At 43.0% G+C, this 22388-nt stretch overlaps 1 protein-coding gene and 1 long non-coding RNA gene across 3 annotated transcripts in view; one reads left to right on the plus strand and one right to left on the minus strand.

The window, feature by feature from the left end:
• The window catches only part of LOC111866678, a 273720-nt gene that overhangs the window by 87685 nt on the left and 163647 nt on the right, over window positions 1-22388 (minus strand). The window contains exon 3 of one of the 2 annotated variants that reach the window (XR_004513248.1): window positions 7076-7202. The exons of the other annotated variant lie outside the window; for it this stretch is intronic. This is a non-coding gene — a long non-coding RNA (uncharacterized LOC111866678). Of the gene's footprint in view, window positions 1-7075; window positions 7203-22388 lie in introns of those variants that run through there. 2 annotated transcript variants of the gene reach the window in all.
• LOC111866677 (homeobox protein Nkx-6.2) overlaps window positions 1-22388 on the plus strand; it is a 102424-nt gene that overhangs the window by 21581 nt on the left and 58455 nt on the right. The window lies entirely within an intron of this gene.

Consider the following 22388-nt stretch of genomic DNA (forward strand, 5'->3'; position numbering starts at 1 on the left):
AAGGAGTTTTATTAAAAAATAATCTGTCGTAATTGCATATTGCGCAGTCTGGCTTCAGTTTTTTTTTTGGCTGATTTGTTGGAATCATTTTAATCAAAACATGAACCCGACTATACTTAGTTTGCAGTTTATATGATGGCTCACAGCTTGCTTATAGGCTCATGAGTTAATTGTTTGCTTTGGTTCAGGCATAATTGCTTTCGTCTAAGTTTAATTAATGTATTGAAGTTAGCATATATTAATAAATAAATAAAAGAGCCTCACGCTTGTTTCACACCGAGGAGCCAACAGAGAACACCTAAAAATATTTCCAACCAATGGAGTGACTATAGACGATTTACTGGACACGTACACTGGCAACTACAAGTAACTACGACATTCCACCCGAGTTACACGCTCCAAACATCACTGCCGCAACTATCAGCATCTCACTTCTCACAACTATGTCAAAGTCAAAGTCAAAGTCAAAGTCACATTGCAAACTACGGCCAGTTAGTCAGTCAGTTTGACAGTTACGTTATTGTTTCCGTGGGGTGCCCTCTCTGACGAGAGGACGAGTCCGTCTTTTATATATGCTGCTAGCCCTTTCCAGTGCAGTGTTTCTCGGGTCCGAGTCCCTATTTCTAGTAGCTTCCGCTACAACGGCAGTCTAGTCACCGCCTCCATTGGAATTACCTGTACTAGTCCTCTTTATATAGCCCCGGCACGGACGGCACAGAAAACGTCTCTTCCATTATTGCGTGTGCTCCCGTTACCGGAGAAACGTGTCCACAGAGCTGTTCCCTAGCAGCGGCTGTTGTACTGTCGCCTGTTTACAAAACTGCTACTTAGCAATAGATCTAATTTTACCAATATGCACGGTAGCCCCGGTTGTCGAAAGGCTGTGTAAGTACTGCTGTAGAGTTTCGGACACGGTTCATATCCTCATTCCCAATTTTTTTCTTCTGATTTTGATTTCTATATTTGAGCGTCATTCCTTCTTTAAAATTTTGGCAGCTATATATTATGATACTGACAAGGAAAGTAACCGCACTTCGGGCGAGGAACTGCTTCACCCACTTTCACAAATCCTGGGAGAAATGTTCATTTTTGAACTCACATTCGTCCGCATTCTTCACAGATCTTCTTCTAAAACTCAACCACAATCGAAACCGGAATAGAAATATACACATATATGTATATACATATGTATCTTGTGGGCGGAAGGCAAAACATTTTAATATCAAAACTGGTGTAACACCCGCTGACAATTCAACGGGGAGTCTCATCATTCGGTATCCAAGGTTACAAACTTCCCCTGCTCTCTCCCGTATTCCTCTCCGCTCCTACATGTTATCGAAATATTAACGCCATCTCCCACGAATAACATGCACAAATATTCGATCGCAAAAAAGTCTCCTTTATACAATACTCTACACTTCATATATCCACACAAAAATATAATATATCAACAGTCACACAATAGACACGATAATCTGAAATAAAAGACTTCAAGGTCGTTCGTGACCTACACCACAAGTTCCGTTAATGGAACATGTTAACGCTTGGCAGTTAATCGCTATAATAACGTCACATTGCTTATCAATAACGACAAATCTCGCACTTAACAAAACTTTTTATTTACTGCATTTTTTTTTATTATTGGCGCTACAGCCCTCATTTGGGCCTAGGCCTACCTCCATGAAACTCTCCGTTTCACTTCGGTTTTACTAGATCTTACACGTTCAGTAGGACTCCTTGGGCGGATGATCAGCTCTTCGCAAGGCCTCTACCTGTACACAAACACAGAAAAACGCACACAAACATCCATGTCCTGAGTGAGATTCGAACCCACGATCCCGGCTTCCGAGCGAGTGAAGACAGATGCACTGCATATAGAAAGATATAATATTAGTCGCACCCGAGCCCCACATGGCGACATGGGCTGATATCAAGTTAAACATGCACGGAGTATGTAGGTAAGATTACAGCTCATAATCCTGGCACATGGCGAGCCCATAACGCTCCACCACTTGATTCAATGCAAACTCTCCACCCCGAAACCTCCCCTCTATAGGGGATGACATTCTGTGGACTTTTAGTTCCATGCAAGAGTAAGGGATGGGGAGGGGGGTTGGTTTGGGAGTGTTTAGACTTGCATCCTAATGACGTGTTTACCGCACGCTGTCACGTGATGACAGGATTGTTAGTGTCTTGGCCCCTCTTGGACTCGAAACGTAGCACTTCCACACTATAAAATTAGATGACAAACAGGAACGTCATAGAAACTATAAACTTTAATATAATCTATAATTTAAACCTTAATTAAGGCTCGAAACACAGAATCACGAATGGACATTATCGTGTTATTACGCGGTTAATACAGTTACCTGTGTCGGGGGGGGCCATGTCGCAACACAAACTGACAAACTTAACATGTGGACACTGTAGACTGATCACAGAAATCTCGCGTCATTTTTATCCCGAGTAACATTAATGAAGTCTAATTTCACTGACTCTTATCATTATAAAAAAGGTAAAGCTATCATGTAACAGGCCGTGAAGACCCACAGGGTTGTGAGACGTCGAGGCTCCCATATTCTCTCTAGACAATCGGCTCACAGACAGCGGTAAAGTTGTCAGCAATACGCGCCGGCCGCCCTTTACCCCCGAGGAAGATATCTGGTACTCATTTCTGTTAGAGGCTAAGTCGACCCCAGGGCCATAGTGCGGCTGGAAGGGTTAGGTCATTGAAAGAATCCAACTCATTGGCACTGGAACACGTGACCTTCCGACTTGTAGCATAGTGCCTCAACCAACTACGCTACCGCGTGTCCCTAGACTCCATCGTTATGAATGTATTTATTAATTACCTTAGAAAGCTGATTAAACTAATTTAAACTAGTTAGCTTCTTTTTAATTTTATTCCACTTGTTGTATAGTGTAGTTTATTTGATCTTCAGAAGGGGCAGAAATCCTGAGTGAAGGGCGAACACTCGTGAGTAACAGGTAACCGCTCTACGCCCAGAAGGTAGTTGCTTTTCTTCTCAATTTCACTTTAAGCACAAAACAAATAGCACTCAAATTAAAAAATGTAATGACAACAAAAGTACTGGAAACGATAATTCCAGTGGTATCATAAAAAAGTACTGCATTATACTTCCACATAGCTTTAGCATATCAGCAAAAGTAGGAAGCAAATTCCGTGACATCACTGGATAATCTCTATTAGGCCCGCAGAAGGCATTTGCGCATTCCGGCCATCTTTTCCAAGTGTCACCGAGATCACATACTTATGTGCACGACTCCAAGATTGATGAGTGCTGTGGAACTCGGAACCAAGGACTGTGCTGACGACGGCACGTAGCAATTTACCAGGCCAGAACTCCGCGTCTCGTGTCTCAAGCCACTGCTTCTAACCATTCTGACTTCGCTTTCACAGTGTCCTTGCCAGAAGGACAAGCGGGCGAAGCCTGGGAACCCTCTAACAAAATTATACTTTGTTCTTGCTCCCATAATAAAGTGTTTCTCATTCCCCCGTGACTTTTCGCTTTCACCTACACTTCTTCTATGCCTCTATGCAACAGAGTCCCACACAGAAACCAACACTCGCTCATCTTGTCAAGAAATTCTCCACCTTTTATAGAACCCAGCAGTTCGTTGCAGTGTTCACAAAAGTTCTCCTCTAATTCCTGTATTGAGTGAAATAAATTCAATTCACCCACTAGCACCCCAATTTCTTAAAAACAGTATTCTCCGATTTGAGCATCTCATCTCTTCAAGTTTATCTGATAATATTTTAATACAGTAAACCTTCGCTGACCCGGTTACTCGGATGTCGGATAATCAGGATCGAAGTATGAAAAATGAATAATTCTGTCAGCTGAGTACTTTAGAAGACACATGGGGTTTAGGGGCAAGAGGAGTTTCAGACTGTGTTGAAGTCAGCTGGAGAGAATGAAACAACGCAAGAAAATATCCAAGATTGGCTTCAGCTGGATGAAGGAGACCCTGTACTTCAGCTTAATGTCTTGTCGTAGTTTTTAAATAAAGGTTTATAGTGATTTTTTCTTTACATCAACAATGTTTTGCTTCACTAATCCGGATGACCTCCCCCACTTAATCCGGTTTATCGAGGGTTTACTCTATGTATTTATCATGATTCGTTAATTCTTTTCTCCTTCATCTGATCAACCTAAGGCTACTTGGCGAAGCGCAAAAATTATCAAACTGCTCATTATACAGCAAAATCATATAAAAACTTAGTTAAGTTCCGACAGGCTTGATTCCTACAGAATGCCATGAACACATACACCCCTTGAGGCGGCAACCCCAACAGTCCTCATAATTTGGAGAGAACATACTAAATCATTATTGATATACTAAGCGGGCTGGAATAACTGCAACTTGCATATTCAAGGAAGAGATGTTCGTTTTCAATCTCGGTCAGGACTTGGTACACTGACTGAAATTTTTCACGCTCTTCTTAGTTTCTCCAGACAAATACAAGAATATCACTTCGATTAGGCCGCTTCCTTTCAAATACTTCTAACTCATCAGCCATCCTAACCATTAGAAGCTCTAAGATAATTCCAATATTGAGATTGTCGCAAGACAAATCACAAAAATATTAGAACGGACAATGAAGCATTAATGCTGAGCCCTTCAGGCCCTGGGAGCATACTTCTAGGTGTCAGAACCGTGAAGAAGTAAGCGCAAGAGAAATAAGGAGAATAAAACAGAGAAAAAAGGAACAGTACAAAAAGTAAAGTGGAAGTGGACAAAACAGAGGACGCTGGGAAAATGAAGGGCACAAATAAACAGGAATGTTAAAGGAAAAAGACGAAAGGGGGATGGGAAGCAGAGGAGAGTAAGGGGGATTATAAGAAAATATAGTGATCGTAACATAGAAAGCGTTAACTTCGTGTTCTTTTCTATTCGAATTAATTTTCTTGCAAATTAAACGCCCTTGAAACGCTTCCTCTCATGATGCGAGATTCTACATCTGATGAAACGTATTTTTGATGCGGCATAATAATTTATATATCTTTAAGCGACTTCCATCTTACAACACTGTGTGCACTACACAGCTTGACTCCGCCTTGACGGGTCGTTCACAATTTAAACCTTTCATGACGCAGTGGTAATTATTTGTACCACGTAGTTTAACATTCATGAACTGTACATTTTATCCATAAAGTGTATTTATGTGTTCCATATGATTCTCACAATAAACAGCGATTATTTTCCTAAACAACATTAACCGGTTGGGCTTTGTAGCGGAGACGTAATGTGTCTTCTGTGAGGTACGGACTGATTTTATAAATATTGTTTACATTAAGTTCAGCCTTCAAAGCGTTAGAAGCTATATTGGGCAGCTTATCAAAACACGTTATGTGACAAGACTGGGTTCTCAAAAATGCTTCTTCGAATCGCAAATCTGTGAATTATTACAGAGCTCCAGTTAACTGCATGTGCACATCCAACAAACATATTAACCATAATGCAGCGTCCATTTCACTTGATCTACGAGTATATATATATGCATAGCATTAAAATTGTTGACAGTGTATAGATGTCATTATAATAGTCAAGCTCTTCGAATCACCAACAAAACTATTTTAATACCGGCTTATCATCAAACTCTATGTTTCCTAGCAGGCAAGCCGTATGCATTAATACAATAATATCATGTTTCCATACATAGTAATAATATCGTAAGCCTCTTGTGTTTGAGATTTGGATTTTGGTGTGCCGATCTCTGCCCCCCCCCTTCCCCAACTCATACAGAAGCCTAAATACTAATACACATCCGTGTGTCATATGTGTTTAGCCAACCCTCACCACCTCAACCCCCATATGTTAACATAAACGACGCCCGTCGGATCACATATGCTACCCCTATTCTGTATATAGCGGTATCCACAGAGGGAAAACCTGAGTAATTATTTTTCTTTTCGTTTAAAATATGTTTTTTTTTATTTTATGGGGTGTTTTTAAGTCTTTAATTCCATTGCTGAAATGTAATATAAAAGAATTATTATTTTTAACCATACTCAACAACCAACAAATTCTCTCTCCCTCAATCGTATTTTGAACATGCACAAATACCCGGTCTTCGCCCGGGACATGGTCTCTCTCCTTTAGAGAAGGAATGACACACTGAGAAATTAAACTTTGCTCGCATAATTACAAATGTTAGGAATGGGACTGCGCGACTTTGCTTACTTCCTGTTCGCTGCTTGCTTAAAATATATTGTAACGTGTCGGGAATCCAGAAGAGGCACTTCTATGGAAACGCTAGAATAGACCGTTGCATAGGAAACAACAATCGCTCCATTCTCCCCTGATGATGGAAGTATTGCTTTCCTATGAAACGCCAGTAAACTTCTACTAGACTATACGGCACCACATCCAAGAGGACAGACAGTACTCTTCACCATCAACAATTCATATAATATTTGAGACGGAGTTTAGAAAAAGGATTAAATTTGAAACACCTCTGAAACGTGTGAAAAATCCTAATAGTAACAGTAATCATAATAATAATAATAATTCAATTCAATTCTTTATTATTTATGTGCTAAGCCAACAGCCGCAAGGCCAATTACAGACACAGCACAGTGCAGAAGAATGAATTACATTATACACAATCTTATTAAAAGTCAAATACAAATTACAGGTTAACACTTGGAAGAAATAATAATGAATAAAGTAAAAGTAAACAAACAAATAGCTGATAATTATGATAATAATAATAATAAAAATAAAAGCAGGTAAAGATAAAGCTATCCATGTAACAGGCTGTGACGGCCAATAGGGTTGTGAGACGTTGAGGCCCCCACATTTTCTCTGGACAATCGGCTCACAGATGGCGGTAAAGTTGCCGCCCTTATGCGCCGGCCGCCCTTTACCCTCAGGAAGATTCCGAGTCGGCCCCAGGGCCATAGTGCGGCTAGAAGGTTTAGGTCAATTGAAAAAATTCAACCTCATCGGGACTGCAACCGGTGACCTTCCGGCTTGTAACACATTGCCTCAAACAACTAGGCTACGGCGTGCCCAAATAATAATAATAATGGTGACCCCGTACTTACATGAAGTGCAGCCTCTGCAAACAATCCAGTGACTTGGCTTAAAGTTTATATAAATCAAGTCCCGTAGGAACGAGCCCCCTTTGTTCCAGATGTTACTCACTTAGTCCCCAACGCGTGCTATACATCTTCCTGTCCAGACAAGGCAATAAAACACTAATTAATTGCCACTTTCAATACTTTGGGCGTCACTCCCCTAAAGTGGCGGGTACACTGCCAGCAAGACGCTACAAAGTCAAATATGGCCGTCTCTCTCAATTTCTCTCGGCCTCCGAGTCCGCTCTTTCAATTCAATGACCTGGAACTCACTATCCGACTGGGACCAGCTTTCATGTTAATTATACGTCCTTCCAGAAACAAAAGGAAAAAAATATATTTTGTAATTGTAACTATAGAAAACCAGGAAAAATTTAAGAAATCTGATATAAATGTATGAACATTACCCCGCGTTTAATTAAGCACTACGCCATGAAGACATATGGCAGAGTGGAGGTATAGCTCCATCATTTCTTACCTTGGAACTAGATGGAAATAGCTGGTCGGTTTCACGGCCTGGCCGCTTCACCGCCTGGTTCCCATTCAATAGAAGGCTGCCAGGGTCTCACAACCGAATCAGACGATGTGAAATAGAGAAAAATATCTTTTACATTCCCGCGAATCGAACCCAGGCCGTCCAGCCCGTACCCATCACTATACCGACTGAGTCATCCCGTCTACAGAAATTTAACAGAAGCAAACAACCAATCTGAAATAGTAAGATTTGAGGTTTTCACGGCGGTGACTATGAAGAAGCAGTCTTCTGGGATGTGGCACCGCGCAGATGTGGTGTTAACCGACGTTTCGGAGGAACGCATCGCCTCCATCTTCAGGGTAGAAGGAAAAATAAGAAATCCGTTAGCGTAGAAACCGTGAGAACCGGTACAAGCAGTCTGCTTGTGGATGGAAGAGGTCGTGGCCTAATCTAGTTAATATTTCGGCTTTTGTGTGGAAGGAGTAAGGGAGTCCGCAATATATCTCAGAATAGCCGGTGTCTCGGGTGAGATTCGAAACAAGCACCCCTGAATACAAGTCTATAAGCCTTGGCGCTACGCCAGAATAATTGGCACTGGTAAATGAGTTATATTACAGCAAGTGCTTCGTAAGAAACGCCTTTCCTTCAGAAATATGGAAGTCCAAATGTAAGCAACTTCATACAACAGACTCTGAAGGATATAACTCCAGAATCTTTGGTCCACTTCAAAGAGCAGTGAAATGATTTCATAGCCTGAAGCGATGTTTCATAATATTACAGGATTTACATGTCTTACATATGGAATTTTCTACATTTCTTAAGGCGCCAAGTGGCATTACAAAACGTGTATATGGTATTTATACCATTACTTGTACTTATTGGACAGACTTATGCTGCATAATTCTATGTATTAACTTAAGTAAAAGTTATTGCAACCCACTTAATCTCACACACGCGTATCCAACTTCTTTTTAACTGTTCAGTGTGTTTTAAAGTAATTTGTATTATGCAAATTTACTTCCTCACTAAACCACTATAGAGTTTAGCTAGCCCCAGGTGCTGCAGTGAATTGTATAGGACAAGACGCGTATATCAGAATAATGGACGAGACTGGTGACGTTTCTAAAGACAGATTATATGATCAGTGAATAAACCTCACGGAGAAAAGTATAATACAGTACCTCTGTCACACGACAACAAAAGCTGCTGAGGCCAAAATTAACCTAGGGTTGCAACACATATACGAGTATATACCGGTACTATCAACATTATCTTGAATAATAGATATTTTGAGGCTCCTACACTCTATGACGATTACCTAAGTAGATGTGACACCGTACTATCCGACAGAACCTAAAAGACGTTTCGTAGGAAATACTGCCTCCATCTTCAGAGTCGAAGAATAAGCCGTGTAAGATAACGCGTAAGAAGCAAATGTTCTATCGAAACGGTCCTGCATTTCTACAAGACTATACGGCGTCACAACTAAGACCATACTTGTGTTCACAGTCACAGCTGTGAGAACCTGCATGGGCTTCACTCCAGGACACACACACACACACACACAAACCCGCTGGATTCTACATACGTGTGAGTGTGAGTTACACCATGTTGGATCTCAGGTTCTCACAGCGGCAGCGGTAACTATGAAGGTCTTTTGGGTTGCAATGCAGTGTTGTTCGGGAAAAGCCTGACGTTTCGGAGAAACATACTACCTCAATCTTCAGGGTCGAAGCGTAAACTAACCAAGAAACCAGGAAATGCAGGCGGCTTGTCGTGTCGATGACTCTATCACTCGCTTTAGTGTGCTTTCTGCCCACACCGTGTATTTATGTGTTCTGTATGGTTCTCACAGGAAACAGCGCTTATGTCCCTAAATAGCATTAACCGGTTGGGCTCTGTAGCGGAGACGTAATGTGTTTCCTGTGACGTATGGACTGAATTTATATATACTGCATTCTGCCTACACAGTGTCTTTGTGTGTCCCGTATGATTCTCACAATAAACAGCGATTATTTCCCTAAACAGCATTAACCGGTTGGGCTTTGTAGCGGAGACGTAATGTGTTTCCTGTGAGGTACGAATTGAATTCTTTTAGTTTTTATACGAACTTCAATTTTCAGACAATTGAGGGGGGAATAGTACTCGTAGAAGCTCAGGCCTGCCGAAACACCTGGAGATCCTGGCCATCACATTCCGTTCCTTGGTCACGTGACAGTAAGCGAGACAAGTCGTTGGCTGTGATTAATGTGACGACGCATGACTCGGGCGGATTATTACCACATGGCTGCCAACCCACACAATGATAACGCTGCACTGACTTCATAACGGGCGCGGAGGGAGGTGGTTGGCTTCTATTATCACAACGCGATTCGTGTCTGGCTCCTCCTCTAGAGAGGCCTGGGGTTCGCTCCCCGTCAGACAGCACAATTCTTGTTTGCAACTGGAGAGGATAATTTTCTTTTACAAAGTGTTGAACAAATCTGAATAGAAAGAAAAGATGAAAATACTTGCGAACAATTAGAGACGAGAACCTAAACATCCCGTACTTAATTTTACCATGAAGATGGAAGCACTACATTCTTTCGAAACGTTCGTAAACAGATGCCAGACTAGGCCTGGACGGTGTCCATGACAACATAATTTTCATGTTACTTAGCAGTCTAGCTCAGTCACCAAGTCCCTAAACACGACATTATTCTTATGCATGTAAATTTCAATAAAACATAAAGGTAAATTTCCTGTTTCCTACAGCGGACCTAACAGGGAACACTCAAAAATAATATAAAATTTAATCCATACGCTTCCCAATATGAACGGCAGGGATGATTGTTACAGCGATGCACAAATATTTTCGTAGCGTTTTCGCATGCAATTTGAATCCTCATTTTCAATCCGGATAATTATATGAGTAAATTTTATTTTGTTAATTTGAGTAGTAGGAGCCGGGGTATCGTAGTCGGTATAGCGACTGGCTACGGGCTGGATGGCCGAGGGGTCGGACTTCGAATCCCGGTAGGGTCAAGAATTTTCACTTCTCCAATAGTCCAGACCGGCTCTGGAGTCCACAAAAGCCAACTTCCTATACAATGGGTAACCGGGGCTCTTTCCCGGGTGTAAAGCGGCCGGGACGTGAATCTGACCACTCACCTCCAACTAGTGTCGAGGTCAAGAAAATGTGGATCTATACATCCACTCCCCCATACGTCTTCATGGCGTGGTGCTTAATTAGTTAAGTACAGGAAAAACTTAGCCTTAATTTGAGTGGTATTTCCTCCTTTAAAATATTTCGCTTATATATATTCTGAGAATGACAAGGAGAATAATAATATCCCGGGCGAAGAACGGGTATTTCTGCTTGTCTGCATATATAGAATCATCTCCTCGAAAAGCGATTAAAACATTAATAAAACGCTTTAACATTACCAAGGGTACACGTACTCGACTCTAAAACCGCCATAAAAGTTGTAGACACTTAACATTCTTGTCTGAGTGTCCAGAACATGGTGGCTGATGGAGACGTTACCATGGTGATAAAACCAACTCTCGAGGGGAGGAAAGAAAAATAAAACAACAAATTTATCGCTTAGTTAAATCTTCTGCCGTAAGTAATGTCACAAGATTTCAATATACCCTGACACCTGCCTTAGGAAGGATATTGGCTTTAGTACACCATCATTCAGTACGGTCAAATGACTTCAAAAGAGGTTAAACTTGGACATAAAAACTCGTGCTAAATTTTGTCTTGGGAATCTAGAGGAAGTGAGAAACAAATATATCAAATGTTAATGGATTAAAGAGCATTGGTAATTATATATACCAACGGCTGTAACATTAAGAATCTCAAAGTTTTCAAACAGTGTATATGCCTATATATTTCGTATGACCCTAACAACAAACAGTGATTATTTCCCTAAACGGAATAAAGAGTTTTGTCTTTGTAATGGAGACACACCGTGTTTCCTGTGAGGTACGAACTGAATTTATAAATATAATTTCTATGAACAAAAACCCACTTACCAGGCCGTTGGCTTGCTATAAACCCTGAATTTCCTTCTATTTCTTTCGTGCTTCGAAGGATTAAGCAAGATGGCTACAAGTTCTAAATAACGATACAAATGACCGACTCACTGCCTCCCCTCCGCTCCAGACATCTGCAGTCCTCACACAGTTCTATGCATTCAATCTATCGTCGTCTTAATTCTTAATAGTAAAAAGATAAAGCTATACCAGTAACAGGCCGTGGAGGCCCATAGGGTTGTGAGACGTCGAGGCTACGACAGTTTCTCTAGATAATCGGCTCACAGATGGCGGTGAGGCTGCCAGCCTTACGCGCCGGCCGCTCTTTACCCCCAGGAAGATTCCCGATACTCATTTCTGTTAAATACTGAATCAACTCCAGAGCCATAGTGCGGCTGGAAGGATTGAGTCAATTGAAGAAACCCAATGACCTCATGTGGAATTGAACCCACGACATTCCGGCTTATAGCATAGCGCCTCAACTACGTTACAGCGTGCTCCATAATTTATACTCTCCGTCAAATAAGTATTAACTGGGAATGAACTGGGCAGGTCATGTAACATGCATGGGATACAAGCGAAAAGCGTATGAAAATTTGAAATGAAACCCTGAATAAAGGAACTACTAGGAAAATATAGGCGTTGATGGGAGGATAATATTAGGATACATAGAACTATAATTTTTTATGTTGTTTTTATGGGTGCAAAACTTGGTGTTTCTCATTAAGTTCAATAGACTTAGCGGGTTGGCATAACGGTAAGGCTCTAGAAGTATATTCTGGAGGTGCTCGCTTCGAATTTCGACCGTGACATACATCTGCTGTCCTTACTCAGTTTTCTCAGCCCCCCAAGGCAAGAGCCCGGACAGCGCTTCAGCTACGCCATGACCGCTCCGTGCAAATCGTTTCAAATTCATATCAGTCAGTATCATGAAATGAACACGAAAAGGACATGTGGTTAGAATGCTGGAAAATTTTAAAAAAATTTTAGAAAAAAACTGGAACTGCACTTTCTGTAATTCCTCTTACGTTTTTACTTAGTGATGTCTGATGGGTCTCTTGTCACCACGGCATGGCGCGTCCTCAGGTTTCGGATGGAGGAGACGACTTCCAGTTTTGGAGGGAAGCTGTGAATATACTGAATAAGCAGTAGTGACCAGCCGACAAGGGTTGGCCCTCTATCTTGGGGGTTGGGCGTGGGGCTAACAACTCCTCACCGTAAAAAAGGATTATGTTATGAAAATGAACACAAAGCCTCGGACCTGGACGGATTCCTTGGATAAACAACCAAAATGCACGGCAAAATCATGACATAAAGATAGGAAACTGATGTTCTGAAAATGTCGCACAGTTCAGATATTTGGGAACAACGATAACAAATCAAAACCTGATTCAGGAGGAAATTTAGAGGAGAGTGAACTCGGGTAATGCTTGCTAACATTCAGCCCAGAATCTTTTGTCTTCTCGTCTGCTGTCCAAAAACATAAAAATTAGAATATACAAAACTAGAATTTTGCCTGTGGTTCTGTATGGGTGTGAAACTTGGTCTCTGACATTAAGGGAGGAACATAGACTGAGGGTGTTTGAGAACAGGGTGTTGAGGAGAATATTTCGACCGAAGAGAGATGAAGTGACAGGAGGTTGGAGGAACATAGACTGAGGGTGTTTGAGAACAGGGTGTTGAGGAGAATATTTCGACCGAAGAGAGATGAAGTGGCAGGAGGTTGGAGAAAACTACACAATGAGGAGCTTCCAAGTATAATTAGAATGATCAAGTAAAGGAGGATGAGGTGGGCAGGTCATGTAGCACGAATGGGGGAGACGAGGAATGTGTATAGGATATTGGTGGGAAAGCCAGAAGGAAAGAGCCCACTGGGAAGACCAAGGCATAGGTGGGTGGACAATAGTACAATGGATCTTAAGAGAGATAGGATGGGGTGGTATGGATTGGATAGATCTGGCCCAGGATAGGGACCGGTGGAAGGCTCTTGCGAACACGGTAATGAACCTTCGGGTTTCACAAAAAATGTTGGAAAATTCTTGAGTAGCTGCTGAATTGGCTGCTCCTCCACAAGGGCTCAGCTCCATGAGTAAGTAAGTAAGTTAATCAAGGAAAAACAGCCCTTATTCCCTAACGAAATAAATGCATTTATAAACTGAATAATAAAAATTTGAGATAGTAACATTAAGAATGGGTGACACGCGGTAGCGTAGTTGGTTGAAGCACTATGCTACTATCCAGAAGGTCGCGGGTTCGATTCGCAATGAAGTCACTGGAATTTTCAATTGACCCAATCCTTCCAGCCGCACTATGGTCCTGGCGTCGAGTCAGTCTCAAACAGAAATGTGTACCAGCAATCTTCCTGGGGGTTGAAGGGCGGCCGGCGTGTACGGCTGACATCCTGACCACCATCTGTGCCCCGATTGTCTAGAAAACGTGGGAGCCTCGACGTCTCATGGGCATATGGGTCTCCACGGCCTCTTAAAGGGATAGCTTTACCTTTTTATCGTTAAGAATTATGAAGCAATTCATTACGTAATATCCATCTTGATACGTCTTCTCCCCTGGTTCCAGACGTTAACCTCAGCATCGCGTTCTGAAAGAGTACATAAATATGAAGCAAGTTTCCAGACACCCATAATTAATAGAAATATAAAGCAACGTCCAAGCCAAACGTGACGCAGCGAAATAAGTTACATGAGACATGCGCAAGATGCCTGGGCAATATTTATATCTGCTGACAGTGGTCAGTATTTCGATAGGACGTTGGCAGCCCCTTGTGGTTGAATTTAGGGCGGGCGCGTGTCCATGGGGTGCGGGGAGGGGTTGCCGGGGCGACATCTGGCATGAGACATGGATGGCTTCTGTGCACAGAACGAAACAGACTATCCTGAAACGAGGCGAAAAGTAAAGCATTCCCTGGGACGAATTAAGAGAAGGGGCGAAAGATGCCGCCGTTTGTTCTGATTCATTGTTACTGTTGCTGTTGCTGATGACTATTATGTTACAATAAAATATTCAATTAAATATGTGTATAATAAACAACTGTTCACTCCATTAGCAATATTATTCCCAAGATTGAAAAACTGTGATAATTAACGCCTATGAATATGATGAAATATTTATTTGTGTGTGTGTGCGTGCGTGTCAATTATTTAACGTAGTAGTTAGTAGATTACTGGCCTATAGTCTAGAAATATTAGAATGATAGATGAATTGGAAAGGATTTGGAAGGAAGTGACCTTGGCCTAACAGAGGCACTATCGTGGAATTTGCCTGGGGGCGTTAAGGAAAACCACTGAAGACCTCAGTCAGCAGAGCCGGTGTTCTGGGAGAGATTGAACCGAGCACTTCCAGAGGACGAGTCCGGAACCTTACCATTACACCACTTCGCTCGATATAACACAATTCACGGCTGTGTAAACCTCACAGGGAGACCGCATCTGATGGTGGAACTTATCGGTACAAGAAACCAATTAACACGCACACAGAGTCGGTCCTCTCGTTCTGTTCGCAGTCCACACCGTCACACACTGTTATACACGTACTTTCAGGTTTAGGCCATGGATATTCCCTAACTACACGTACATCTCGAGCGGCACAGTGTCTGGTGCCACCGGCCTCTCTTACCTATTCTAATACCGGCCAGTGATTGTGTTATCGTTCTGGTGCTTGTCTTCAGGCTCTCTCAGCGATAAGCAAGAGTCGGTATAGCGACGGGCTACGGGTTGGACGCCCTGGGTTCGATTCTCGGGAGGGCAGAATTTTTTTTGTTCTTTGTATCGTCAAGACCGATTCTTGGGCCCACTCAGCCTCCTATTCAATGGGTACCGGGAGCTCTTTCCCCGGTGGATAAAGCGGCCGGGGTTTCAAGATGACCATTCACTTTCCCCTAATGCGGAATTCAAGAAAGGTAGAGCTATACCACCACTCCCCCCATATGTCATCATGGCATAGTGCTTAACTGATTAAGCACAGGGACAACTTAACTTCTGCCGAAACAATGAAGAGTATTGTCTTCTGGAATGTGACGATATGTAGTTTTGTACAAGTTCATTGATGCCTCGACGTCTCAGAAGTCTATGTGCCTGCACGGCCTGCTACAGTGATAGCTTTCTAGCTGACTCTCAGAGTCAAGACGATACGGATCTCCTGGATAATCCTTCTTATGGACGACCATAGTCCTGTAAGTGTGACGTGTCAGGACACGTAGCACACCTGTGCCTCTAATTAACGAAGTGTAAAGTGGTAACAGCGCGACACAACCGGGAACTAATCAATGGCGTCATTATAGAGCAATCTTTCAGAGAATCGCCATATGCGTGTAATTACGCAACATGCAAAGCCGTGGTGGGTCATCATGTGCCAGCTTCAGGTGGCGTTATGCCTAACAGATTTAACCCTTTAAATCAAAGTGGTAATATGTGTACCTCCTGTCTTAACATTGTAAGACCCCCACATTTTGCTCACATTGTGTATTTTTATGTTCCGTATGATTCTCACAATAAACAGCGATTATTTCCCTAAATAGCATTAACCGGTTGGGCTCTGTAGCGGAGGCTTAATGTGTTTCCTGTGAGGTACGAATTGGATTTTCATATACCATTTACGATAAGTGATGTCTGAACAAACTTCACTACAATGCAGCCCTTCCAATGTCATAAAAAATAATTCCGATCATATGCATTACCACTATCAGAAGGACGAACGGGCACTGCCTGGGAACTCTGAAACCCGGAGATATAGTTTCTTGCCCCCCTTCCAAATGTAGTCTCCCCACTTTTCTTCTCCCTCTCTCTCTCTGTTTGTAAACCAATACGCCTCTGTAGAGGCGGGTTCGAATGCCTCACCGTAGCCCGGCGAGTCACAGGAGGCGAACAAAGGGATCCCAGTGCCTGGGGGTATAGCTGGGCCACCTTTTTCCTGGGGGATACAAATACGGGGACCTGACCCTCTAGGCTGGGGGAGTCTCGAATCTGAGACAGTGAAAAATATGGCCATGAGCCCTGCGAGACTCGGACACGAGAATGACCCCGCTGGCGAGGACCAGCAGCAATTATAAACGACAGACACACCCTCTCGTCAGAGAGAGCCCCCCACATCAACACACCCGCAACTGACAGTAATAAAAATCTGGTCTTGGGCCCCAGATGGGGCTCGACATCAAGACAGAATTGCCGACTGACCAACGGTCGTATCATGACTTCGACTTGTAAACCCATACCACTTGTGTGTACAGTTCCATAGTTCAACTTCACGCGCCTCGGTACTGGAGAACTTCAGCAACGTAGAGTGGAACACCATGAAATAATGTTTGCCACGAAATTGGTCGATCCCAAAGCAGAAAAGCTTCACTATAGACCACACGCGTTGCTAGGCAATGTGTAATATCCAACTGTAGATTTGAGTTTCTTCATATAATGACAGCATTTTGTACGTTTTAAAAAGTTCTACCACACTTGTCAAATTAATGCAGCCCGCATTACAGCTTATTTCTTGTGCATCGGGCGCCAGATGTTGCATCACTGTATCGCCTAGTAGCTTCACCACCCGCTACAACCCAACATCATGCAGTGAACATGGAGGAACAACACAGAGTGACTGCAGACGTGACCTAACATAGACATCAGGCCGTACGACTCAGCTGTATCAACTGCTTAGGACTGATCACTGAATAGTACAAAAAAATAAAACTCGCAGCAACTGCTACCTAAACATATATGGTCAGTTCGCAACGAAAAATGACAAAAAAGCACCAATTAGCCTCCTCGTGTCTGTCCGCATGTAACATCTCGACAACGGCTGAACACATTCTTATTAAATCAGCAATTGGGGAGTTTCAGTAACATTTGTTGAAGATTCCAATTCTAGATAAAGTCGGACAACAGTAACGGAAACTTTACCTGAAGACTTACGCGCGTTCCTGCGCCCGTCTGGAGCGCAACTCGCTAGATATCTATCAGGGCATAGCAGTAATTTGCCGCTGGCATTCGCCAGTACAGTCATTTTTGGTTTAGGGGTCCATCAGAACCTAAGACTATATTTTGGTTCGTTTCAAAACCATTTAGCACTCCAGGCATTGAAGAGAGAGAAAGACTGAGAGAGAGAGCGAAGAAGTGGGGGGGTAGTAGTGAGAGAAACTACATTGGGGGGGGGGGAAGAAACTATATCTCCGATTTTGAAGGTTCCCAGGCAGTGTCCGCTTGTCCTTCTGGTAAAGATAGAGCATATGATAGGATTTTTTTTATCTGTTTGTTTTTGCTAACGTTGGGAGGGCTATATTAAGGCGAAATTTTGATGTTAACAATGGGAGGGCTGCATGTGAGGCATGCAGTGCAACGTGGAATTTGGGTACCAACTCAGCATTTGCTCTAGTACCGAAGAAAACCACGGAAAACCTTGGTCGAGCTGGCCGGTACTTCAAAACCATTTATAAAGTAGAAAAAATGTATTTTTATTAGCGCGGACCTAACAGAGAACACCTGAAGTTAAATAAAATTTACTTCGTACTCTTACCAGCCGGGATAGCTAAGTCGGTATAGCGGCAAGCTACAGGTTGGACGGCCGGTGTTCTATTGCCGGGAGGAGCAAGAGATATTTCTCTGCTCCACAGATTCCAGACTGACACTGTGACCCAAGGATCCTCCTATCAAACGGGTGCCGGGGGATCATTCCACGGGGATAATGCAGCCGGGACGTTATGATAATCATTCACCTCCTATTGCCGAGGAAAAGAATGGTCATGCTATATCTCCATATATCATATATGGCATAGTGCTTAATTAATTAAGCACAGTTTATTTTACTCTTACCAATATGTGCCGTAGCCACGGCTGTTAAAGGGACGTGCAAGTGTTATGGTAGGGTTTGTGCATGCGATTGGAATTCTCAGTCCCACTCACTTACTCCTGGATCAACTTTAATGTGTTCGTCTGAGTGCTATTCCTGATTTCACGTATTATCTGCTGTAAGTTGTCATACTGGCAGGTTAAGTAACCACAAGAACAGTTTCCTGTCCGCAAGTACCGTGACGCTGCGCACGCGCAGTGGACAGAGAAACGCGCTATGAGTACGTTGCTCCACACGGATATAACAGTGCAATTAAGTTATGATTATGGAGTGTGTTAAATTCTGGGATGTGACTCCATTTATTCTTATAGAATTTTACCGAAGTTTCAGAGTAACGTCCTATGTAATCAAATCCCTGCCAGCTGCTTGGCTCTTAATCGCTGCTTCCTTGGCTTCCTCTTCGGTCCTGGCAATGAATGGCAGTAGTTCCTCCGCAACGTCAGTAAACTACCAGAGTATATGATTTAACAGCCCTGAAGAAATAGTCTTCATAACTTCGTGTCTGGTTGGAACCTTGGCTCTGATCGGAGAAGCAATACGTACAATAGTGACTCATATTGACCAATTAATTTGACCACAATACTGTTTTGTGTTGTCCAATATCTGATGTGAGACAGTGAAATCAGAGCCCTCATGTTTTGGGAATAACAGTAAATTTCTCCGGGCATCGAAAATTTATGGACTTGTGGAATTACAGCTCTAGGCAATTTTAACTTCAGTAAAAGACTTAGCTGAGAAGGGTAGCTTCAGGCTTACTTGCTTTACCCCCGAGGGTCAGCCCCAGAGCCCACCAAGACATAGCAGATCTATTCTTGAGAACCTGATAGTCACTTAGCTGGTCAAGAAACACTCCGGTCTCATACGGAAACCGAAGGTTTATCACTGTGCTCGCCAGAACCCACAACTGAACAAAATTCTGATAGCCTGTTCCTTTATGATTCATATTGTCAGCCTTCCACCTATACCTAGGTGTCTAAAATATTAGCTTATATTGTCATTTTAGTTTTCTTAATGAGTTTCTTTGAGCATTTCCCATCTTCACCATGTGTACTACCTACCTTGACTTCAATACCCTCATAATATTGACTTGAAAGGATTCTGACGATGGTGTATACTGCACTTCTTTTGGCTTGCTTTGGACTTCATCCATCGTCTGGTGTGTAAAAGACAAAATACCACGACGTTTCGGAGACTGGATCTGTCTCCGTCTTCAGGTGGGTAGGGAAGCTAGCTAGTTCTTTCTAACGGGCCAAACTGAGTAGGTTTATCCTTCCCTACCCACCTGAAGACGAGACAGATCCAGTCTCCGAAACGTTATGGTCTTTTGTCTTTTACATACCAAACGATGGATGAAGTCCAAAACAAGCCAAAAGAAGTACCTAATAATATTAGATGAAAAGTACAATTAAGAATCTCCTCGTTATGCAATATCCTTCTCCCCCCCTCATTTCATCCCTCTTAGGTCCAAATTCCCTCCGCAGCGCCCTATTCTCAAACACCCTCTGCCAATTAAACGCTCAGTCACGCATGCAGCTTACAATCCTCAACCCACTTGTTTCCTCAGGTCAACAGACCGAGTTTCGCACCCATACAGATGGGCAGACTAATGGCTACCGTGTATAGGCAGTCCTGACTCTCTGGGGCCAGCACAGACTACAAGACATCAGCTTGAACACAATGGCATGGTGCCTCGTAAGTCGTCACGCAATACATTTCTGTGCCCAGAACAAACGGCGCAATATACGGCCGATACGAGACCGCCACCCGCAGGTCAGCAGAAATATGACGACATCATCAAGCCTCTGCAGTCAGCCATTTTATGGTTTCCTACGTCATCTCAGATTGTTTCCGGTGTCTCTCTTCCTGCTACTGTCCGGAAGAATGGATTGGTTTAATAAAAAGTTACTCGGCTATTAAGTTCATAAAAGTTTTCATTTCTGCACCAACAAACACATTTACTTTCTGAAGCATCGCCGAAGACAGCAGGAGATGTCAGCAGTGTAACTGCAACAGTCAGTACAAAACTGTCATGAGGCATCAGTACTGGGTCCAACATGGGTCGAAAGGGGCGAATAATTTATTTAGTTATCTGTGTCATTGCAGTATCTTCTTCCATCACGTCTCATCACGTAAGCTAATATTCCTGAATGTACACATTTTGTCTTCTTTCATTAGACTTATTATTTATTTATTTATTTCTCTTTTCTTTCTGTCTCTGTTTCCGTGTTTATTTCTTTTGTACGTATCATGCTCCTTCTTGTCTTCTTGTGCATCCTATGTCTCATATCCTCATATCCTTGCAGAAGTATATCCCGCGGTTTCTTACACACGTTAACACAGTTGTGATCAATAGTTCCCACACAGCTGTCGTGTTAGCTCGCTGGGGGTGGAAGTTCCTTTTCTCATACGTATTTGGGGCTAGAAGCTAGAGGTATAATTGAGAAATCTGCATGTAAGAAGTTAACATCTGTTGTTCTGGGATATTTTCCAGTCAATCTTAAGCATCTTGTTTTCTGTCATCTGAAGTTTTTGAATTTCAGATTTGTGTGTATGGCCCCCAGGTTCGCAACCATTACAGATGACTGGGGGCTGAAATGTGAAGAAATACAGCAGGAGTTATCTGTAATCTAGCTGCAGTTGTCTGTACAACTGCCACGACGCATCAAGACTGGGTCCAACAAGAATAGCTTCTCCCATGTTTCTTCTTTTGCCAGTCGAACGATACAAATAATTGCTGAAGCCTGAAAGTTAATACACGTTACATTTTAAAATCCATTTCGTACCTCACAGGAAACATACTGTCTCCGTACAAAGTTCAACCGATTAAAGCTATTTAGGGAAATAATCGGTGTTTGTTGAGCGAATTGTACGGAACTCATTAACACAGAGTAAGGTAAAAAAACTGTCCCTGTAACAGGCCGTGAAAATCCAAAGGGTTGTGAGACGTCGAGACTCCTACATTTTCTCTGGACAATAGGCTACAAGATGGCGGTGAAGGTGTCAGCCCTACGCGCGGGACGCCCTTTCATCATCATCATCATCAGTAATCTGTCAAGACGACAGGTCCACAGTCTCTTTCGGCCCCAGGACCATAGTGCGGCTAGAAATATCCACCTCATCGGGATCCGAACCCGCGACCTTCCGGCTTGTAGAATTTATTTTTCAATTCGCTTAGTGGGAGGGGGGGGGTGGAGTCCAGCTGGGTCCACTCGGCACGGCGGCCACTGATTGGCCTACTGTACCTGCCTCGTATGATTATGGTGGAGAATTTGGTGGAATGAAGATTAGCAGGGGAAAGCGAAGTACTTGGAGAAAACCCGCCCCAGCGCCACTTTGTCCACCACAAATCCAATTTGACCAGACCCGGGATCGAACCCGGGCCGCCGCAGTGGGAAACCAGCGACTAACCCCTTGAGCCATGGCGCGGCCTGGCTTGTAGCATAGTGCCTCAACCAACTACACTACCCAACACTCAGTGATGTAAATGCAAATGCATGTGGTACACACAGTTACTATTGTGTTTTAAAGAGTTAAATCGCATAAGATTCCACTCGGGGAAGAAACATTCTCTAAGAGTCTTTCTACCTTCTCAGAGGGCGTTCATATCGATTCTATTGACTTGGTTATGTCCCAGGTCGGCCTGGCCACGTGTCTGACGTAGCCAGGAATGGTTACAGTACATGTTGGCTCAAACACAGCAGCAGGCCCTACATAAGGGCCACATGCTCAGTTTCCACAGCTCCACATAGATTAAACTTTGCCACTGTATCACCAGCCAAGTGTGGGAACAGATATAAAGTCTGCAACTTAAAATACAGAGGATGTAACGTGACGCCTGTTCAGGGCTATCCCACACCTCAGGAGGGCGGTCACAGACGAGCGTGGAGCGATAGTGAAACCCGAATAAACTCCTTGTAAGGTCCCGCTACATTGCCAGT

Source organism: Cryptotermes secundus, unplaced genomic scaffold (assembly GCF_002891405.2).
Source record: "Cryptotermes secundus unplaced genomic scaffold, Csec_1.0 scaffold66, whole genome shotgun sequence".
In the NCBI taxonomy this organism is placed as follows: domain Eukaryota; kingdom Metazoa; phylum Arthropoda; class Insecta; order Blattodea; family Kalotermitidae; genus Cryptotermes; species Cryptotermes secundus.